The 18712-nt window shown below is 54.4% G+C and overlaps 1 long non-coding RNA gene across 1 annotated transcript in view; it reads left to right on the top strand.

Moving 5' to 3' along the window:
* LOC123522121 overlaps positions 1 to 18712 on the top strand; it is a 23783-nt gene continuing 5071 nt past the window's right edge. Inside the window, exon 1 of the long non-coding RNA XR_006680424.1 lies at positions 1 to 42. This is a non-coding gene — a long non-coding RNA (uncharacterized LOC123522121). The remainder of the gene's footprint in view (positions 43 to 18712) is intronic.

The following is an 18712-nucleotide window of genomic DNA, read 5'->3' as shown; positions in this document are numbered from 1 at the left end:
CACCCGGTCAGGCGGTCCTTCTGCGCCAGCGGCACCGCTCAGGTAAGGGCTGGCGTCGGAGCTCGGTGCACACGAGCGGGGAGGGCGCGGTCTGCGGAGGGCGGGGTCTGCGGCGGATGCCCCCTGGCTACTGCGTGGTCGCTGGCTTTAACTTGGGTGCACCCAGGGGGCTGCCCTTTCTCCTTTGACTCTCAGCTGCGCTCTTTCCGCCCCTTTCCTGCCATTACTGTTGGCCTTTGGTAGCATTCGCGAAGTGTATTTATGCATATAGAACCTCTGCCCAGGAGCTGTGGGCACCCCCAGGGTTGGTGTGTACCAGAGGGCTAGAGATGGCCAGGTCTGAGTTGGGACCAGTGGGCAGAGTGTCAGGAACGTGAACTGACTTACAGGAGGTGTTAGGGTCAGCGTTAATGGGGTGGAGGGGAGTTGGGGTGGCAGGGGTATGGGAAGGTGGGCAGGCCTCCTGTCCACTACATCCTTCCTCCTGGGGCCTCTCCAAACCCCCTGATCAAAGATGGGCCCAAGTGGGCCCAGCTCCTGAGCTCACTCCTGTGTATGATTTTTAAGCAAGTCATACCTCTCTGTAGACATAGGGGTTATGCTTTGGGCTGCCAGTCACTGGTCAGCCTTTCAAAATCACCAACTGGAACAAAGATGAGACTTTCTATTCCCAAAAGAGTTACAGTCTCAGAAACCCACAGGGACAGTTCTGCCCTGTCCTATAGGGTCGCCATGAGAATCAACCCCATGGCAAGGAGTTTGGTTTGCCCCCTCTCTGGACCCCTCCTGATCACACTGGTTTTGTGAAAACCCTACAGACAATGACAGCAGGCTGGGCTTAAACATCACATATAAAACCTCCCAGATGAACTGGACCACCTTGCTGAGTGCTCGAGGCAATGCCAGCATCAAGCTCCTCACTGCAGCCTCCTGGACATCCTGCTGAACCCCAAGGGCAGACCCCTTCGCACTACCCTAGGCTACCCGGCTGAGTGATTCTGGTATTCTCTAATAGCTGAGACGACCCGGTCTCACGCTTGTTTCTGACTTGGTTACCTCCTATCCAGGCCTTGGCCGCAGTGTGGCTCAGGCTGCTGATATGGAATCCTTCCTCCCCAGGCGGAGGGGAAAGAGTGTCTGCTGGGGCTTGGCTTCCCTGCCGAACTTGGAAGTTGTACCTCGTCCTCTGGCTTAGCGTTTTAGTGAGTTGCTTCTGAGCTTGTTCCTCTTCCTAGCCGATGCATTCATTTAAGGGAGCACTATCAGCTGTGGCAATAGACGCCATAAAGTCGGTAGAGTAACAATTCAAATGTATGATTCTCTACTCCTATAAAGCCCTGCCTTGAAGTCACTGCGAGGCACAGACTGACAGAGACCCTTCAACCAAGGGCTTCCAAGGTCCCTCTGGGTTTCAACATACCAGAAAGCTTCAAAAAGTTCATGGGAAAATGGAATTAAAAGATCATGCAATTTCCCCACGAATTTATTGAAGCCCTCTCATATAGGGATTAACTTGGCTCTTTTTATTTAGAATAGTCCTACGTATGTATCATTCTTGAAAGAGTTTAATTCTTTCAGAGAAAACCTAGTGGAGAGAATTGCAAAGGAGGTTGTTAAGGATTTTACTAGGCCTAGAAATGGCCAGAATTACTTCCACAGTCATCCATTAGCCAGAATTCAGTCACATGATCCAATGTAAATGCAAAGCAAACTGGGCAATGTAGTCCTTGGCTTAGCACTGCTTCACAACCTTATCTCCTCACAATGGACAGAGAGACTGGATCTCTTGGTAGCTTAGTAATCTCTAATAGAAAAATGCTTTTCAACTTTTTGACTTTGGTTTAGATGAACAAGAGAACCCTCGGCCTCGTCTTCTGTCCCGGCAAGTAGCTGATGCGTGCCACAGGCTAGAGCGTACCAACATACCTCTGGGATGCCCCGTAGATGGTGAGGAGAGATGGCAATGCAGAGGAGGTGGAAGGCAGAAACCCAGATGTGAATTGTTCCCCCACCACTAACTGGCTGTAGAACTTTAGGCAAGTGACTTAATATCTTTCTTCACCTGTAAAATGGATGTGGCAATACCTGACTGTGGAGACCGGTGTGGAATTAAGGGAACTCAGTATGAGAATTGCTGAGCAGATGATCATTGGTAGCATCATGTCTTAGCAGCGCAGGCTGAGAGGAAGGATGGGAGAGAGAAAGGTGAGAGGTTAGCGGTGAGAGCTCAGGCTGTGAAGGACTTTGAATGCCAAGTGGATCCAACAGGGACCATTAAAGGCTTTGGTCAAGGAGGCACCTGGAGAAAGTGAACTTTGAAAGGGAACTTGGTTGTTGTGTACTGCTGAGTCCATTCTGACTTGTGGCCACCCTACCGACCTGAGTAGACCTGCCCCAGAGGGTTTCCTAGGCTGAAATCTTTGCCTGAGCAGAGCTTGGAAACCACCAATCTGCTGGTTGGTTCTTAACTTTTGCACTTCATGATTGCACCACCAGGGGCTCCATCGTTGCCTTGACAGTGCTTTTGTAAAAATAATAACAAGATCAAGGTCACAAGCACCCACTTTTGCTTGAATCTGATGGCCAGGCATTGACCCCTGACCCCATTCAAGGCTGATGGGATTGCCTGGTGGTCGGAGTCCCAGTCTCTCTCTACAAGGGAGCTAATCAATAGGGTAGGGAAGTTCCAGGGAATCTCCTCCCCACTGCAAGGAACTCAGCTAGCCCTTCTCCTCGGTGAGAGATGAGGGGGACAGGGCCCAGCATCCTGGAAGACCTGGGAGTCCTCAGCTCAGCTCCATGCTGGTGGCCATCTCAGCAGTAATCAATGAGCCTGGTGCACATGTTCAAGGCACTCACTGCAAAGCAAAAGGTGATAGGTTCAAGACCACCCAGAGATGCCTCAAAAGAAAGGCCCAGATCTACTTCAGAAAACCTTAATGAGGATGGAAACAACCTATCCACAGACAAACAGATAAGCAACAAGTGGTCCATCATACCACGGAACACTAACCAGCTGGTCAGGAAAAGCAATCTTGACACCTGATCCTGGATGGATGGAGCTGGAAGACATGATGCTGAGTGAAATTAGCCATTCACAAAAAAAGACGGACTCTGTGGCCTCACATAAAAAGACAAGAAAAGGCAAATGTATTGAGAACAAGGTTTATTAGCTATTACCAGGGCTTGGAGGGAGGGGAAAAGGGTGGTGGAAAATCACATTGATTAAGGATAAAGTTGCCCAGCCAAGAATTATAATCATTGTCACTAAGTTGTATCCTGGTAAAAAGTTGAATTGTCAAAGGTCGTGTGATATATATACTGACAACAATGAACAACAAGGACTGCCTGCTGAACCACTGAGACTCCAACCAAAAACCCCATGGCACCTGCAGAGAGGTTGAAGATCAGGAGACACCCCCAGTTATCGAGTGCCTCTGTTCCACCTCCCAGGTCACTGGGTAGTGTCTGCGTCTTAAAAGCGTGCACGTGACTGCAGTGCAACAAGTGGTCTCAATTCACTGGGATCAACAGAGGGAGAGACGGGCTGAGGAAGAGCAGGGTGTGAGATATGTGCCAGCTGCCTCCTTTGCCTTCACACCAGGACCAGAGGGTGCCTGGTGGTCGGGAATCAGTGCTCCCAACAAAGAGGGCCTAGAAGGGCCCTGCTCCAAAGGAGAGGAAAGCAGAAGAGTTTCAGAGGCTCACAGACCCCAGGCTTCCTGGGTCCATGAAGGTGCGATGAACTCCTGAAACCGTTGCCCTGAGATCATCTTTGACCTTAAACTAAAAATATCCCCCGGAGTCTTCTTAAAACCAAACAATAGTTTAGCTTCATGAGTAAAAGAGGTCTGCCTTGAGCCTTGTGCTCTTTTAAGAACTGTCTGTGTAACATCAAGTTGGCAACAGCAACTTACAACATTAGATGAGAACCTCCGGGAGGGGAGGCGGGGACAATGAGTGTATGGTGCCAGGGGAGGAGCAGCTCCCAAAAGGAGGGGAGGATGGCTGCATGCCTCCAAGAATGTCATCAATGTCAATGAGAGGTCCAGGGGGAATTTGTGGAATTGATGGTGTCTGTTTTGGGTTTTTTCTTTCTGTCTTTCTTTTTGCGATACATATTCGCGACAATAACAAAAATCATTTTTAAACATTTAATTTCTTCCAAAGAAAATAAGAAAGAAAATTGTACAGAGCACACAAACAGGGTCTTGTGATTTGGGTTTGACTCGACAGCAACTGGCTGGCTAATGCCGTGTGCTGATATTTATGGGGCTGTGGACAAGATCAGAGTGTGGGTGCGAACTGTGGGTGCCCCTACCCAGGGCCAGCAGTCAAGGGAGCCAGTAGCACCCCCAGCCTGAAGGAGCAGCCCTCCCACTCACTCACTGCCATTGAGTTCCTGCTGACTCATAGCAACCCTGCCAGACAGAGCAGAGCCGCTCCTATGGATTTCCAAGACTGTGACTCTCTATGGGAATAGACAGCCTCATCTTTTGCCCTTGGAGCAGCGAATGGTTTCAAACTGTTGAGCTTGCAATTTTCAGTGCAACATGTAGCCACCATGGCTTCTGACAGGGCAGCAGGAGGGAGCAATGAGCAGAATATAGGACAAGAAACAAGAGGGCATGTGAGCAGGAGGTGTGGCTTCTGTAGACACATGCGTGCAGTCCACTCACAGTGATCGGAGAAGGACCACGGAGTCCTCCCATCTTCCTGTCTTCTACCTGGGCCACCCATTGGCCAAGCCTTCCGGGAAGCTGAGGACAAGGCTACCTGGGTGTTGCAGCCTGCAGGACACAGAGCAGGTGAAGAAGGGCAGCTGGTGAATGAGCTCAGCACACCTAACTGCAGGATGAATGCAGAACTGCGTTTCTAATTAAAGAGGATCAGCTTAGGACTACCTGTGTGCCGTGGTTACTGCCTGAATGATGGCCTCATGGATGGCCCCAGGCCACCTGTCTGGACAGTCACCTGCACGCGATCTCATCTGGAAGACAGTCCGAGGCCATCCCAGGCAGCGCTGCGGCTGGCCTATTTGATGTCCATCCTGCAGCCACGGCACAACCAGGCTCGAAGGCCTGTCCTGAACCCCTCGGTGCCCAGCACCACCAGATCCACACTGACCGCAAGTTTATGTGCAAACACTCGTTCGTTTCACGTCTCGTTTGTCACAAGGCATTTGACTCTCTGGACTTCAAGCTAAGCCTGAGCTGCATTCTCCGAGCAGGGTGCGTTTGGGCAGCTGGGCCCTTCTGAGCGCGCCTCAAAGCTGGCCCCTAATTAATCTGAACACTGACCCATTTGTCATGAACACTTTGCTGGTTGCCATTTCTAGAAGAGAAAGAAAGGAAGAAAACAAAACAGAACCTCTTCCAGACAAATGCTTCTGACCAGCAAAGGTGCCGCCGCAGCGAGCGAGGCATGCAAAACCTCCAAAGGATAAAGTTTCCAACTGAACGGCGGCTTGTCTGTTGGCAAGAGGTGCCCCTCTGCAGGGACCTTGGGATCAGATCGGTGGCTTGCAAACCTCTAATTAGCCTCGGGGTTCTGGCGCTGAGGTGGGGCGCCGCACCCCCGCAGAGACCCCGCTGGATGTGGCAAATCACTGCCCGGTGCCCATATGAGCACCCAGCGCTCAGTGTTTCAATTAATAATGAGGGGGAGACAGCCAAGGCCATGGGCGTGACGGCTTCTGAGAGGCTGTTACTGCTGGGTGCTATCAAGAGGGGAGCATCCCTGGGTGTCACCATGGCAACCAGAAGCCGTGACTGAGGGGCTGTGGGCAAGGTGCAGATACTTGTCATCCAGGCCCACACCAAGGGAGGTGACAAAGCAGGTGGAAACTGTGCCAACGTGACCTGAGAGAGTCACTACTCGGTGGGCTATGCCCCAACCAGGCCAGCAGCCTGAGGGGCCTGTGGCCCTGTGTGGGTATCGGAGGGGGTCACTGGGTCTACCTATCTCCCTGGCTGTGGGAGCACCCACCGCCATTGCCTTAAGTCAACGACCCAGTCTCCCCTTGAAGCCCTGATATGACATGTGGATCATAATTAAAGAGAAACTAAAGCTGGCAAAGATATCCCAGAGAGAGAGAGAGAGAGAGAGAGGATGAGGCTCCCCGAGCAATGTGGAAGCTACAATTAAAGGATGAAGTGGCTGGGCCCCACAGCTGGCGAGAGATGCCTGCCTCGTCCTGACAGTGGAAACGTGTGCCATTTCCAGCTGCTTGACCCCTTTCCCTCTAGGAGCAGTCAGTCAGTCACTGAGGTCTGGCCAGGGCTGTGCCCCCTGCTTGGCATGGAAGAGAACAGGAGATGGCAGCTCCGGACCCACTCCCAGAAACTCATGGATCCCTAGGGAGGTCAAGGCACCCCCCTGACTTAAGGACTGAGCCATCTCAGCAGCAGGAGTCTGCAGGGGGTGGCACTGATCCTGCGGATGCAGTCATGGAAGGCATCCTAGAGGCAGTGTGTGCTTTCAGACCAGGAAGAGGCACCTGAGACTGGCTGCCCTCGGCTGAAGTCAGTCACGGGAAGTCTTCTGGAGTTTTCCTGCCCATCCTGTGCCCCTTGGATGGAGAAAGTCACACCAAATGGAGTGGCCTGTGGTCCGTCACTTAGCAGTTGTTTGGCTCACGCTACAGCCATTCACAGCCTCAGAGATGCCTTGATGGAATATCAGACAGCTGCTCCCTGCACTCTAAGAACGATAGCAATAACAATTGCCTTCAAAACCCCAAACCAAAGTCAAGCCCACTGCCATCAAATCCCTTGCGGCACATAGTGACCCCATATAGGGTTTCTGGGCTGAAATCTACAGGATCAGGCAGCCCCGTGTCTTTCTCCCACAGAGCGGCTACTGGATTTGACCCCAACCTTGTAACTTGCAGCCCAACGCTTAGCTCAGTTGCTTCTAGCGCTCACCGCGGGACACTCCCCCCTTCCTGCAGTTCTCCTTCAAGGGGCATTGGTAGCACAGTGCTTTAGCACTCGGCTGCTCCCCCCTAAAGGTCTGCAATTGGTCGTCTTCTGCTCTAGGAAAGAGCTACAGCCTGAGGCCCTATGGGACAGCTCTACGCTGTCCCTTAGGGTCACTGTGAGTCGGAATCCATGGGCTGCTAAATCCTTTGCCTCAGTTGGTCCCCAGAGGACCCAATTCCCACCCAGGCCTGGAGGCCATTCCCCAGCTGGAGAGGTGGCCCAGGGAGAACAGCTAAGAGTGAGCCTTTCTAAATGTCACCAGGAGCCGAGCCCGCCAAGGCATGCTCATTAAGCAAAGCACACCAGGTGCACACTCGTCGGCTCTGAATATTAAGGATTCCCTGGCATCCGTGGGGATCAGTCAGGTCAAGTGCTTGGTAATATGGTATTGATTAGTTCTGGTCCATGTGGACAGTGGTGGGGCGGGGCTGTGGTCGAAGCGCCCAGGGCATGTTTTGCGGCACCGCTGCCTGTGCGGAAGTCCTGTTCAGAGCCAGGAGAAGTTTCCGCTTTGTCTTAGGTAATTGATGCAAGGAAACTGAAGGTGATCAACTTTTTGTGGGGAAGCAGGAGCTGCTTCAGGGGATACTGTCCTGTTTATTGAGCTCTCCAAAGAGCCCTGGCGGTGTGCTGGGTTACATACTGGCCTGATAACCACAAGGTCGGGAGTTCAAACACATCAGTTGTTCCTGGAGAGAAAGATGAGATGGGCTTTCTGTTCCCAAAGGGGCAGAGCTCTGTCCTGTAGAGTCCATATGAGTCAGAATCGACCCAGTGGCAGTGGGTGTGGGTTTTTTAGGGAGAGCAGCAGGTAACGGAGGTAGCTGCTGAGTGCAGCTCTGCTGTGGGCCGGGCCTGGCGGAGCCCTATCCCAGGTCCGCAGTCCGAGGAGGACGCTGTGTCTGGAGAACTTGGTTGTCCACTGCCATCATACTATCCCTGCTAGTTTGCACAGCATCAGGTGGCTCTGGTTTTCACAGGGAGTGTGTAAGCCCTGGGCTGTGCACCAAAGAAACACTGAAAGGGTCGTATCAAAGTTCTACCCCCACTTCCCCGCTCCATGCGGGGGGCCTCTGCTCACTCCAGTCCAGAATTGGCAGACCACTCTCAGTCCCCAGGGCCGATTTTAAAGGGCAGGCAACACTGAGGGCCCTAGGCACTCAACCTAGCCAAGGTCGCCACTCCAGCCAGAGCTGCCCATTCTGGTGAGCCTGGACCTCAGAGAGGTCATGCAACAGTTCTAGGGTGAGTTGTACCAAAAGCAACCCCCCACCCCCGCCTCACACAGGGTGCCGGCAAGTCGATTCTGATGCAGAGTGAGCCTCTAGGACAGAGGGATTCCAAAGCTGCCCGTCTGTGCAGAAGCAGGCGCCCTCCTCTTTCTTTGCCCTTCCCATTAGCGGGCAGTGCTGTAACCTGCTAGACTACCAGGACCCCAAGTGTGTCCCTCCTCCAGACCTTTCACTGCCATTTACCCTTCAGCGATCTCACTCTTAGGCAAACTGAGTTTAAGTGCCAGCACATCCTTCCTCTTTTTAGCCAGGGCAGTGCTCCTGCTGCCCACGCACCCACGACGTACCTCCCCTGGCAGTTCCACGCTGCTCACCTCCGAGTCCTGACTCCACTCTGCCCATGACCCTGCTTCCCAGCAGCTCCCCGGTGCCAGAGTCTCTGTGCTCACGGAGATGCTCAGTGGCTGGTTTGTCACATGGAGGATGCCAGCTCATTCTCCCGAGGCACCTCTGAGCGGCCAGCCTGGGGGTAAGCAGCCATGAGCACTCACCTTTTGCCTCTCCCAGGACTCCCCCTGCCAGTGGGTGGCTGAAGGGGTGAGAGGGCTAACCCATTGAAGCCAGCCTAGGTGAGCCCAGGGCCCTGCACTCAGAGAGCACTCCATGGGTGTTGCCACCCAGGGTCACTTACTCTGGCCTCAGGAGCTGGACTCATGCCAAGTCCTCCCTCCTGCACCAGCCATGCCTCAGGGGCTGGACTCATGCCAAGTCCTCCCTCCTGCACCAGCCATGCACATGTGGGCACTAGAGGGAGCAAAAGAAGGCTGCCAGGGCTTTAGGATGGGAAGTGCTGTGGGGCTGCAATGTTTCCGCAGATTGCTGGTTCTGTGCTTATCTGCAGTGCCATTTGGAGGGGGGGGGGGCAGCAGTGGGGATGAAGCCAGGTCCTCATCTTCCCCAGGGGGGCTGTTTTCCATGAGAAAGGACTTCCTTGATGAACAGGACAACTTCTTTCTGGTTCCTCTCCCATTCAGCCAGCAAATCACATCACATTTGCACACTCCCCCGTTGGCCTGGCAGTGTGATGAGGCTCCTCGCTGAAGCTGCCTGGAGTACTGCAACCGGTGGCCCCCGGTGAGGCGCCGGCTCCTTTGTTGTATCACGCTGGCAAACCTGGAGAGCCAGCTGATGGGGCTGGGAGGCGGTGGGGAGACCGAGCTCTGGGAAGATGTGGTGTTTGGGGCATTGGATGTGTGCACCTCCCCTGGAGAGTGTCAGAGGAGTGAGCGCCCTGGTCAGGCCAGGTCTGAGGTGAGGCTTCCAGCAGCTCCTATACTGGGCTCTTCGGGGGGGCAACAAAGTCATTGAAGCCCTGCAGTGGCCTGCAAGGCTCGGCCTGGACCCTGGTGCTGCCTCGGGGTATGTGCCCTCCTGGATACACCTGCGTATTGTATCTGTGCCTACACTGTGCTTGCTATGCTGATATGCGCGATATCAAACATCGATATCAAAGGTGCTACCTAGCATCCCGGATGAGCAGGGAGGTTACTGAGGCTATCCCAGAGATGCTGGGAGCATGAGGAGGAGGCAGTTTGGGCCAGGAGACCAGGTTCCCTCCTCCCACAGACAGGGGTCCCTCCCAGCACAGGAACATCTGCTACAGACCCTCAGAGAAGAGGCCCACCACCCTCAGGCAGGTGCTGCCAATACTGGAGCATCTGCCCTCTGCAGAGTGGGCTGGCAGCTGCTTAATCCCCAGGAGCAGCCAGGGAGCCAGCAGCAATGCCAGTCCCCATAAATTCACATGGGTTCTTGGTCTAGAGAAGGGCTTCAGTAAGCCAGGGAAGGCGGCATTGACAGCATCAGGGTAAGTGTGTTCGCTGCTGGGCTGGGGTTCCAGTCCCCCAGGATCTGGCCTAACTTGGCCTGGCCCTTAGGGAGACCACACCCCAGCCTCCAGCAGCTCTCAGGCTTGCTGGGAGCATAGGAGGTGCTCCGAGGATGAACTCAGCTGGGCACAGAGTGGATTGCAACAGTGGGGCCAGAGTGAGCTAAGAGTGGGATCAAGGGCCAGAGGAAGGGCCACCCACTGCCATCTCAGGGGCCCCACCTGTCCTTCCTGGCCTGGATGAATCCATCACTGACAGAAGTCCCCTTGAGGGCAAGTAGGACTAATTTCTGAGTCCCTATGACCCCAGGCTTGGCATTGGGTCTGGCACTCGAAGATACCCATCCATCAGCTGGTGTCCCTCAAGCGTCTATCACATGTTGCTCCCAAGGACACGATATGAGTACGATTGCAGGGGTCGTGAGAGGCAGAGGTAGAAACCGACTGAGCAGACTGCTGTGCCTAGAGCAGATCTGCAGCCACAGGTGCTGCCTGAGGAAGAGGCACGTGGGCTATAGAACCAAGAACGGGAGAGCTGGCCCAGTCAGAGACAGTCCCTAAGGAGGTGAGATTTGGGCCATGACCTGGAAGATGGTTGAGAGCTGACTACGTAGGAGAGGGAGAGAACCTGCCAGGAAGCAGGAGCAGCATATGTCAAGGTCCTGTGGCAGTGAGAGCAAAGGCAGTGTAAGGACCCTCTAAGATTCCTGTGGCTTTGACAGAGAAAGCAAGGAGGGGGAACAGAGGTGAAACTATGCCAAGAGGAGGTTGGGTCCCAAGTCCTGTAAGGAGAGCAGGGAGCTGTGACTTTATCCCAAGAGTAGGTGGATGGGGAGCAACAGAGGAAGGGTGAGGCATGGTGTTCTTGGGAAGGACCACTCTGGCTGCAGTGTGGAGGATGGAGAAGGTGGGGAAGAGTGGGTGAGTAGATTACTGCTTCAGAGACAAATCTGATGGCTGCATGGGGGACATCTGGGTGAGTGGGTGGCTGGATGGGTGGGTAGTAGGTGGCAGGTGGATGAAGAGATGGAGCAGAAGAAAGGATATGTAGGTGGGTGGTAGATGAAAGGAGGGGCGATGGACGAGTGGCTGAGAGATGGCTGGAAGGACGAATGGCATGAGATAGGTGGCGAGTGAGTGTGTGCATGGGACAGGTGGAAGGAGCAGTGGGTGTCGCACCAGGCAGGGGCCATGGGTAGAAGCAAAGGTGAGTGGATATGCGGAGGTAGTTGGGGGATGTGTGGAAGGAAGAATGAGTGGATATGGGGACGGACACAGATGGGCGGATGACAGACTGAGGGTGGATGGCAGGATGGGACATGAGCTGAGCGGTGCGGTACAGATGGAATGAGAGCTGGAGTTCCCAGGACCTAAGCAGGGCAAGTTCAGGCCAAGTGTTCCAGGACAGAGGCCCCAAGTGAGGCCCTCAGAATCCCATGCTAGCTCAGAGTCCTGCCTACAGCTCCTGGGCCACGGCGCACAGAGAGGAGAGATGAGCCCAGGATGTGGGCACAGCCAATTCCCGCCTGCCGCCAGTGGCCCTGGTCCCTCAGCCATTCAGAGCAGGGAGCTGCCTCCCCCTGCTCACACTGGCCCACCCTCCCTCGGCCTCAGGACTCCACTCAGGCCCCAGGGGAGAGCTTCCAGGGGGCTTCTGGACACTAATGGATGAGCCTGGCCCAAACTAGCTAGTGACCACCCATGTAAAAGTTAGCCTAGATGTATTTGTCAGACATTTACGAAATTAAATCCTCCAGGTGGACAGATGCATAACTGCATTTGCATTAAAGACTAATGTAACAAAAAATACACACAGTGATAATTCATAACGTATCCGATTCTACAGAGTCATATTTTAATGTGAGACATCTCCTGGGCAGCTCCTCGGCACTAATTTTATTTAATGAGCGCATGTTATAGGATTTTCAGAGCACTATCCCTGGTCAGTTAAAACGTGTTCACCTTTTCTGTTAGATTGTGTTGCTGAAAAAAAATGTCCCCAGTGAAACAGACAGAAAGGAAGAGGCAGGTGCCAAGGTGAAGGCAAGAGCCTGGGCGATGGGGAGGAACTGCTGCCGTGTCTAAAGCTCACTCTTCCTCCCCGCCCCCTCAGCACCCATCACCCCACCTGGCCAGGTGTATGTGCTGAGCCTACAGCCTGGACCCACAGAAAAGCAGCCTTCGGGAAGCAGGCTTTGAGTGCTTGCTGTGGGTCTGAGTAGGGCAGCCTGAGGTGGGGCTGAAGCAGACCTGCCTCTGGGGGTGAAGGGTGTGGAAGGGGGCAGGTGGCCACAGGTGCACAAGTTCCCCATCCAGCTATCCCCAGAGCAGCTCGGCTTCTACTGCTTTTAGACACTGGGACTCCATACGACAAATCCATCTCCCGCCGGCCAGCTTGTCATACTGTGGTGGCTTGGATGTTGTTAGGATGCTGGAAGGCACACCACTGTGATTTCAAATTCCAACAGGGTCTCCCATGATGGATAAATTTCAGTGGAGATCCCAAACAGAGACTAGGAATAAAAGTCTGGCAATCTACTTCCTAAAATTAGCCAGTGGAAACCTTATGGGCTAAAATATCTGTGCTTCCCAAAGTAGGCAATACTACCCTGTGGGGGTGATGGAATGATTGGGGGAGGGGCCGGGGGAGGGGTGCTGCAAAAAGTAGACCAAACCAAAAATTCTCTGCCATTAAGTTCATGCCAACTTAGACCAACCCGAGAGGACAGGGAAGAACTGTGAGTTTCCAAAACTATAACCCATTACAGGAGCAGAAATCCCTATCAGTCTCCCAAGGAGTGCCTGGTGGTTTTGAACTGCAAACCTTGGTGTTAGCAGCCCAATGAGTAACCATTATGCCGCCAGCACAAAAGTCAACCTCTACACTTTATCCTGGATTGTGGACTAGAATACAACAGGTTTGCATTGCCAGAGACGTGCTGAGTAATTCTCTCCTGAAAAGGGGTGAGGCCAAATTCGTTTGGGAGGCTGTGGGTTACACGAGCAATTGTCCTGTGGAATGCTGGAAGGGAGTCTCACATTGGATGGCCCGGCACAGTGGTTGCAACAAGGGACTGGCGGACGGTCACGCAGGTGGCGCAGTCAGAGCAAGGCTGCAGAAGCAGGAGAGTGAGGAAGGAAAAGGCGGGAAGGACGGGGATGCGCTACTGCTTCCAAGACTTGAAACCCACTCAACTGCTCAGGCTGTACTGAAATGCCTGTTTTCAGATGAAATGTTTTTAAAGGGGAACAATGAAGGTCAAATCCTTTGGGGGACAAGCCAGGCAGAGAGATTGGAGGAGAGGTCAGCTCCTGGGACTACCCTGAACCCTCCGAGGAGCGAGGCAGGCTCCTGCCCAGCAATGAAATGGAAATGCTGTAGGTGAAGCATCTGGTTCATCTGACCAACCAGGGGCACCATTCATTCCTTCAGCACGCCTTGGATGAGTTGGGCAGAGTGCCGGGGATGGGGTGGCTGTGGTGGTCTTCACCCTCACAGAGGAGACCGAAGTTGAAGGTAAATCCGCTGTAGCTCCCCAGTACAGGTTAAGGAAGGGGTGGCCCTCCTGAACCGCTGGGAAGGCTAGCGGGGAGGCATGAGGACAGGTGTGTGAGTGGAGCTCTCTGCAGCCTTGAAGTTCAGGGAACGTCAGGCAGTGAGGGGCCCAGGTGACTCCAGCACCAGCTACCCTGCTAACTGCACGGAACCCCCACCCTTGGCAGGGGCTGGCCTCTCATCATGGTCAGGGCTGCTCACGGCCAGTCCACAGCCACCAGCCTCCAGCCTGCTACTGGTTCATTTAGTGGCACTATTAAAGTCTCATTTGGGACAAGAGCTCATTTCAAAATAAATCGAAAGCTGGAAAAGAGTTAGCAACAAAGCTGACCACATTAAAAAACCATTATGATGTTAATACAGAAAAGTGGGCAGGTCCCACTCCCTCCCTGCAGTCAGCCTGGGGCTGGAGTCCAGTGGGGTAGCGATCTTGGGCTCCATCTCCATTCCAAGCCTCACTGGTATGTCCACCCACCGCCCACCAAAAGCCCCCGTTTCACTGGTGTCCTGCCTCTTGCACACAGCCCTGGGTCTCAGCCACGTCGTTTCACCTCCAGCATTCCCGGTGCCCTATCTGTGAGCTAGGGGTAGCGCTTCAAGGGTTGACTGTCAGTGGGAACAGGGTGGCTCAATCAGTGGTGGACTTTCACCTCCATGCAAGAGAGCTGGGTTTTTTCTATTCCTGACGAAGGTACCTGTCTCTCCACGGAGGCTTCCACATTGCTGTGATACACAACTCGTTCCACTGGAGCTTCCAGACTGTGTCACAGTGGGAAGTAAGGCCTGGTAAGAATCCAATGGTCTGCAGGAGGGCCCAGGAGCAGGCAGTGTGTGCTTCTGTAGAACACAGAGTCGCCGTGAGTCAGAGACCAGTCCTGGGGCCTCCAGCAGCCACGGGCAGGGCGCTGGCAGCAGCAACCAGCCCAGGAGGCGCTGGCCACCACTGTGATTGTCCTTCACGGGGCTGGGCTGCCTCTGCTTGAACCCACTGGGTCTGCTCCTCCTCCCCCTTCCTGAACCCCAGGTTGGGCATCAGTTTTCCCACCCGGCTCCCTTTCATCTGGCTGTTGCCGGAGCTGAGGGTAGAAGGAGGTGCAAGGCCAGTCCTCGGTGCTTGCACCATGGCCGGACAGGTAGCACACGTTGTAACAAAGGTGTTTGTCAGGGACAGGTGGGGGCAGGAGCCACATAAGCAGCGCAGACATTGGTGTCAATGTCCTAGCCCTGATGCCCCTGAAGGGGCAGCACCTGCTCAAAGCTCCAGGGATGGTCAGACCTCTTTCTGCCAGTGAGTCGATGTCAACTCAGAACGACTCTAAAGAACGGGTGAACGGCCCCTGTGGGTTTCCAAGACTCTATGTAGAAAGCCTCATCTTTCTCCCGTGGAGTGGCGAGCATGTTCACCCTGCTGACCTTGTAGTAGGCAGCCCTAATCATCACCCACTTGGCCACCTGGGCTCCTGCGTAGGATTTCCACGACTGTCCATCCTTATGGGAGCAGACAGCCTCCCCAGGAGAAAGATGAGCTGCTGACCTTGACCTTCGCAGCTCACAGCACCACCAGGGTTCCAGAAATCTGAAACCAAACTCACTGCCACAGAGTTCACGGCAACTCAGAGCGGCCCTGTAGGACAATGAAGAGCTGCCCTGTGAGCTTCCGATGCTGTAACTCCTTAGCCCCGTCTTTCTCCTGAGAAGCAGTGCAGGTCTTGAACTGCTGACCTTGCTAGTTGGCAGACGTAGACAAAGGAAAAGGAGGGTCAGATGTCTGCTGGATCAGGCCGAGTGTACTCATAGGACACCGGCTGGGGGCAGAGGAGTGGCGAGGGAGAGGCCTGAGAGTTCCTACCTGCTGGTGCCCGTGATGCCAGCTCTCCCGGGGCAGAGGGAACCAGGTTGGGCTCCGCCGTAAAGGATGGCTGTCCAGAGGGGAGAGGAAGGGAGGAAGCCTGGGGGAGCAGAGGCAGGAACACTCTTTCGGAGGCTGAGACTGTGCCCGAGGCCAGGTCCCACACAGGTCTGCACCCAGCTTTGGAAAGAGAAGGGGTGGGTCAGGAAGCGAAGGCCAGCTGAGGCCAGTCGAGGAGTGTGCCTGGCTCTTCTCCCACTACAGTAGCTGAGGTTGTCAGCTAAGTATCATCTTGGCAGGACATGACGTCAGCAGCAAAGTCAGGAACTGCCCGCCAGCGGCTCTGTGGCCCTGGGCTGGACGGACCTGCCTGTGCTCTCCCAGCGCCCCGTCATTTTCCTGGTGACGCTTGTGGCTGCCGGCTTTTGCCCTAGTTACCAGCTCACGTTAATTTTATGGCGGAAATTAATTCTACCTCATTCCATTAATGCTCAATTTATTCCTTTGCTGACAGCCTGGCATAAATGGCCGTGAGGGGATTTCATTGGAACATCAGCAGAGGAAGGCACATGCTGGCTAGGTGGCATCTTAGTGTCCATCAGCGGGAAGAGGGCTCACCTGCCAAGTGCACCTCCATTGGTGGGGGCGGGGGGCGTTGTGGCGGGTCCCCAGAAGGTAGATTTCTGGACCCTCCCTTCTGATGCTGCCAGAGAGAGGTGACCCTGGCGGCAGCCAGCCATGTCAGGCTGAGAGGGCCAGCTCAGAGCCACCCCGTTGTTTCCTAGAAGGGGCTGCCTGGGCCACTCTGGTACCCAGGAAGCACAGAGGCCATGGCGGCTATGAAGTAGGCCTCCTAGACTCCATCCCCAACGGCTGCAAGGGCCGGCCCTGGGCAGTGGGAATGAGTACCGGGGGCTGGGCAGAGGGTCCGCCATCCGCAACTCACTCTGCCCCACCCTGGGGCTCTAAAGTGAGCCCTGGAGGTGGGAGAGCAGACAATCCCGGCCAGGAAGAGTCGCCAGCCCCTGGGCAGTGTCAAGAGAGCCTGGACTGGTGACCAGGCAGACCTAACTAGACCAAAAGTCTAACACAAAAAAATTTATAAAGGACCTATGCTTTTACTTAAAAACCTCCTCCCACTTAAGTTGAAATTCACAATTCTTTAACCTTCTGAGGGCCCTACGCCACCTTTTCTGCACAGCAGAACTTCTGCCTTTACAAGCCCCTGAGCTCTGGAGAAGTAGCCCTGGGCCACTGTGTGTGAGGCCTTGAACTGCTGACCACAAAGCCAGCAGTTCAAACACAGCAGCCCCTCCGTGGGAGAAAGGTGGACTCTCTGATCCAGTAAAGACTGACAGGCTCGCAACCCTGGGGACAGCTGCTGTGATCGGAATGGACTAGGTGATGGCAGGGTTTGATCTTGGAGCTCTGCAGCAGATGGCAGTTTGTGATCATTGAGGGGGGAGCAGGAAGAAGGTGGGACACAGGACAGGAGAGGGAGAGGGAGGGCCAAGTGCAGGAGGGACCCGGTACCTCTGCACCATATGCGTTTCCCCCAGGGACCTAACAGGATGGGTATTCCCAAAGGCCCTCTCGCTGGTCCCACTCGGAGGGACACTCCTGCACCCTAGCTGCCCGGGACTACTCCATCTGGGACTCAGGGATCAGCCACAGTTCTGTCCATTTGTTCCCAGCTGCCCTGGCAGGCAGGCCGCCATCCCTGTGCCTAAAAGGGACGTGGTGGGCCACACACCAAGGCCAGAGAAGCTTACATTGGGCAGATTCACTTCTCAGTCTCAGATGCAGCAGCACAGAAGGAAAGGAATAGAACTGAGGCCCAATGCTGCCAGGGCACTCCCTCTGGTCCTCTGATTGTCCCAGACAAGTAGCCCTGGTTCAACCCAGAGGGGAGGGTCAGCTCGAAACTGGAGGTGCTGCCTCCAAGCTCTCCGTGCCTCCTTGTGTTCACTCCTGGAACAGCTCTGTCTGTTGACATCTCTTACCCTGGGACTGGGAGTTCTGTGGTCCTTGTACTCAGCATGAGGCATTACAGTACTGTGCTGGAGGGAAACAACAGCCACAGCAAAGCACCACAGTATCCGCCTACAGAATGAGGCAGCAAGAGCCAGGACAGCAAGTATCCCAGGCTGTGTGGATAGCCTGGTTTCACGGGTCTCCTGGTTGGTTGGTCGGTCTGACTCAGCACAAATCTGAAATCGACTTAGCACACTAAGTCATATTTAAACGAACATGAGGAGGCTTCTAAAAGTTTGTGGAAAATGATATCTTTTCATTCCATTTTCCAGAAATTTTTTGAAACTCCTTATACATCATAAAGTTCAGAAGAGACATGTCTTTAAAAGGCAGCCCCACAGAACCCTCCGGGCTCAGGGGCACTGTTTGCAAACCCCTGGCCCAGGGCAGCCCCTTGTCTGCAGATCCCAGGCTGCAAGGTGCTGGTGCTGGGTGCCCGACGCTGATTTCTCCTGTCTCCAGAGGAGAGGCTGCATCCTCCTCCCTATGTGTCCCCCATGAAAGGTGCTGCAGGCCACAGCAGGGACAGAAGTGCCCCCTATCCCCCATCCCTAGTCCTAGAAAGAACTGGGCAGCAGAGGGAGGATGGTGGCTGCCCTGGCTACCTGTACCTGCGGGTCAACTCGACAACAGTCCACCATGATCTCTTTGCCAACAGGGCCAGGGGTCACTGCATAGACCCGGCCTTCATCTCAACTGACCACTCTCACAAACCCCTACGCCTGTGGGAGCCCAGACCAGAGTGGGGGTGGCCAGTCACCCCACCTCCACCCTTGGGCTCACTCCCAGGCTTGGCCTTCTGTCGGGTGAGAAGAGCCCGGGCCCTGAGCATGGCATGAGCATCTCTGCCGCAGTGGCAAGATGGTCCACGTCACCACACATGATCCTCCTTGTTTTATGAGCCAAGGCCTTGCCCACGATCACACAGTGAGTCAGCCACAGAGCTAGGCCTGAACACTGCTGCTAGGTGCCAGTCCACTGTCCCATACTGTATTAGTCTGGGTACTTTGGAGAAATAAATCCACAGCAACTCATGTATAAGAGAGAGTTTTATGCAAAGAAAATGTGCATCACAAAAACACCCCAACCCAATGCTGCCCAAGCCCACAAGTCCAACATTAACCCATACCCAACACCAGTCCACAAAGTCCTTCACCTCACAAAACAGAG

The sequence above is a fragment of the Echinops telfairi genome, unplaced genomic scaffold (assembly GCF_000313985.2).
Source record: "Echinops telfairi isolate 266 unplaced genomic scaffold, ASM31398v2 ScPeMD7_2291;HRSCAF=2852, whole genome shotgun sequence".
NCBI classification, from domain to species: domain Eukaryota; kingdom Metazoa; phylum Chordata; class Mammalia; order Afrosoricida; family Tenrecidae; genus Echinops; species Echinops telfairi.
This window is presented reverse-complemented; position numbering and strand designations above follow the sequence as displayed.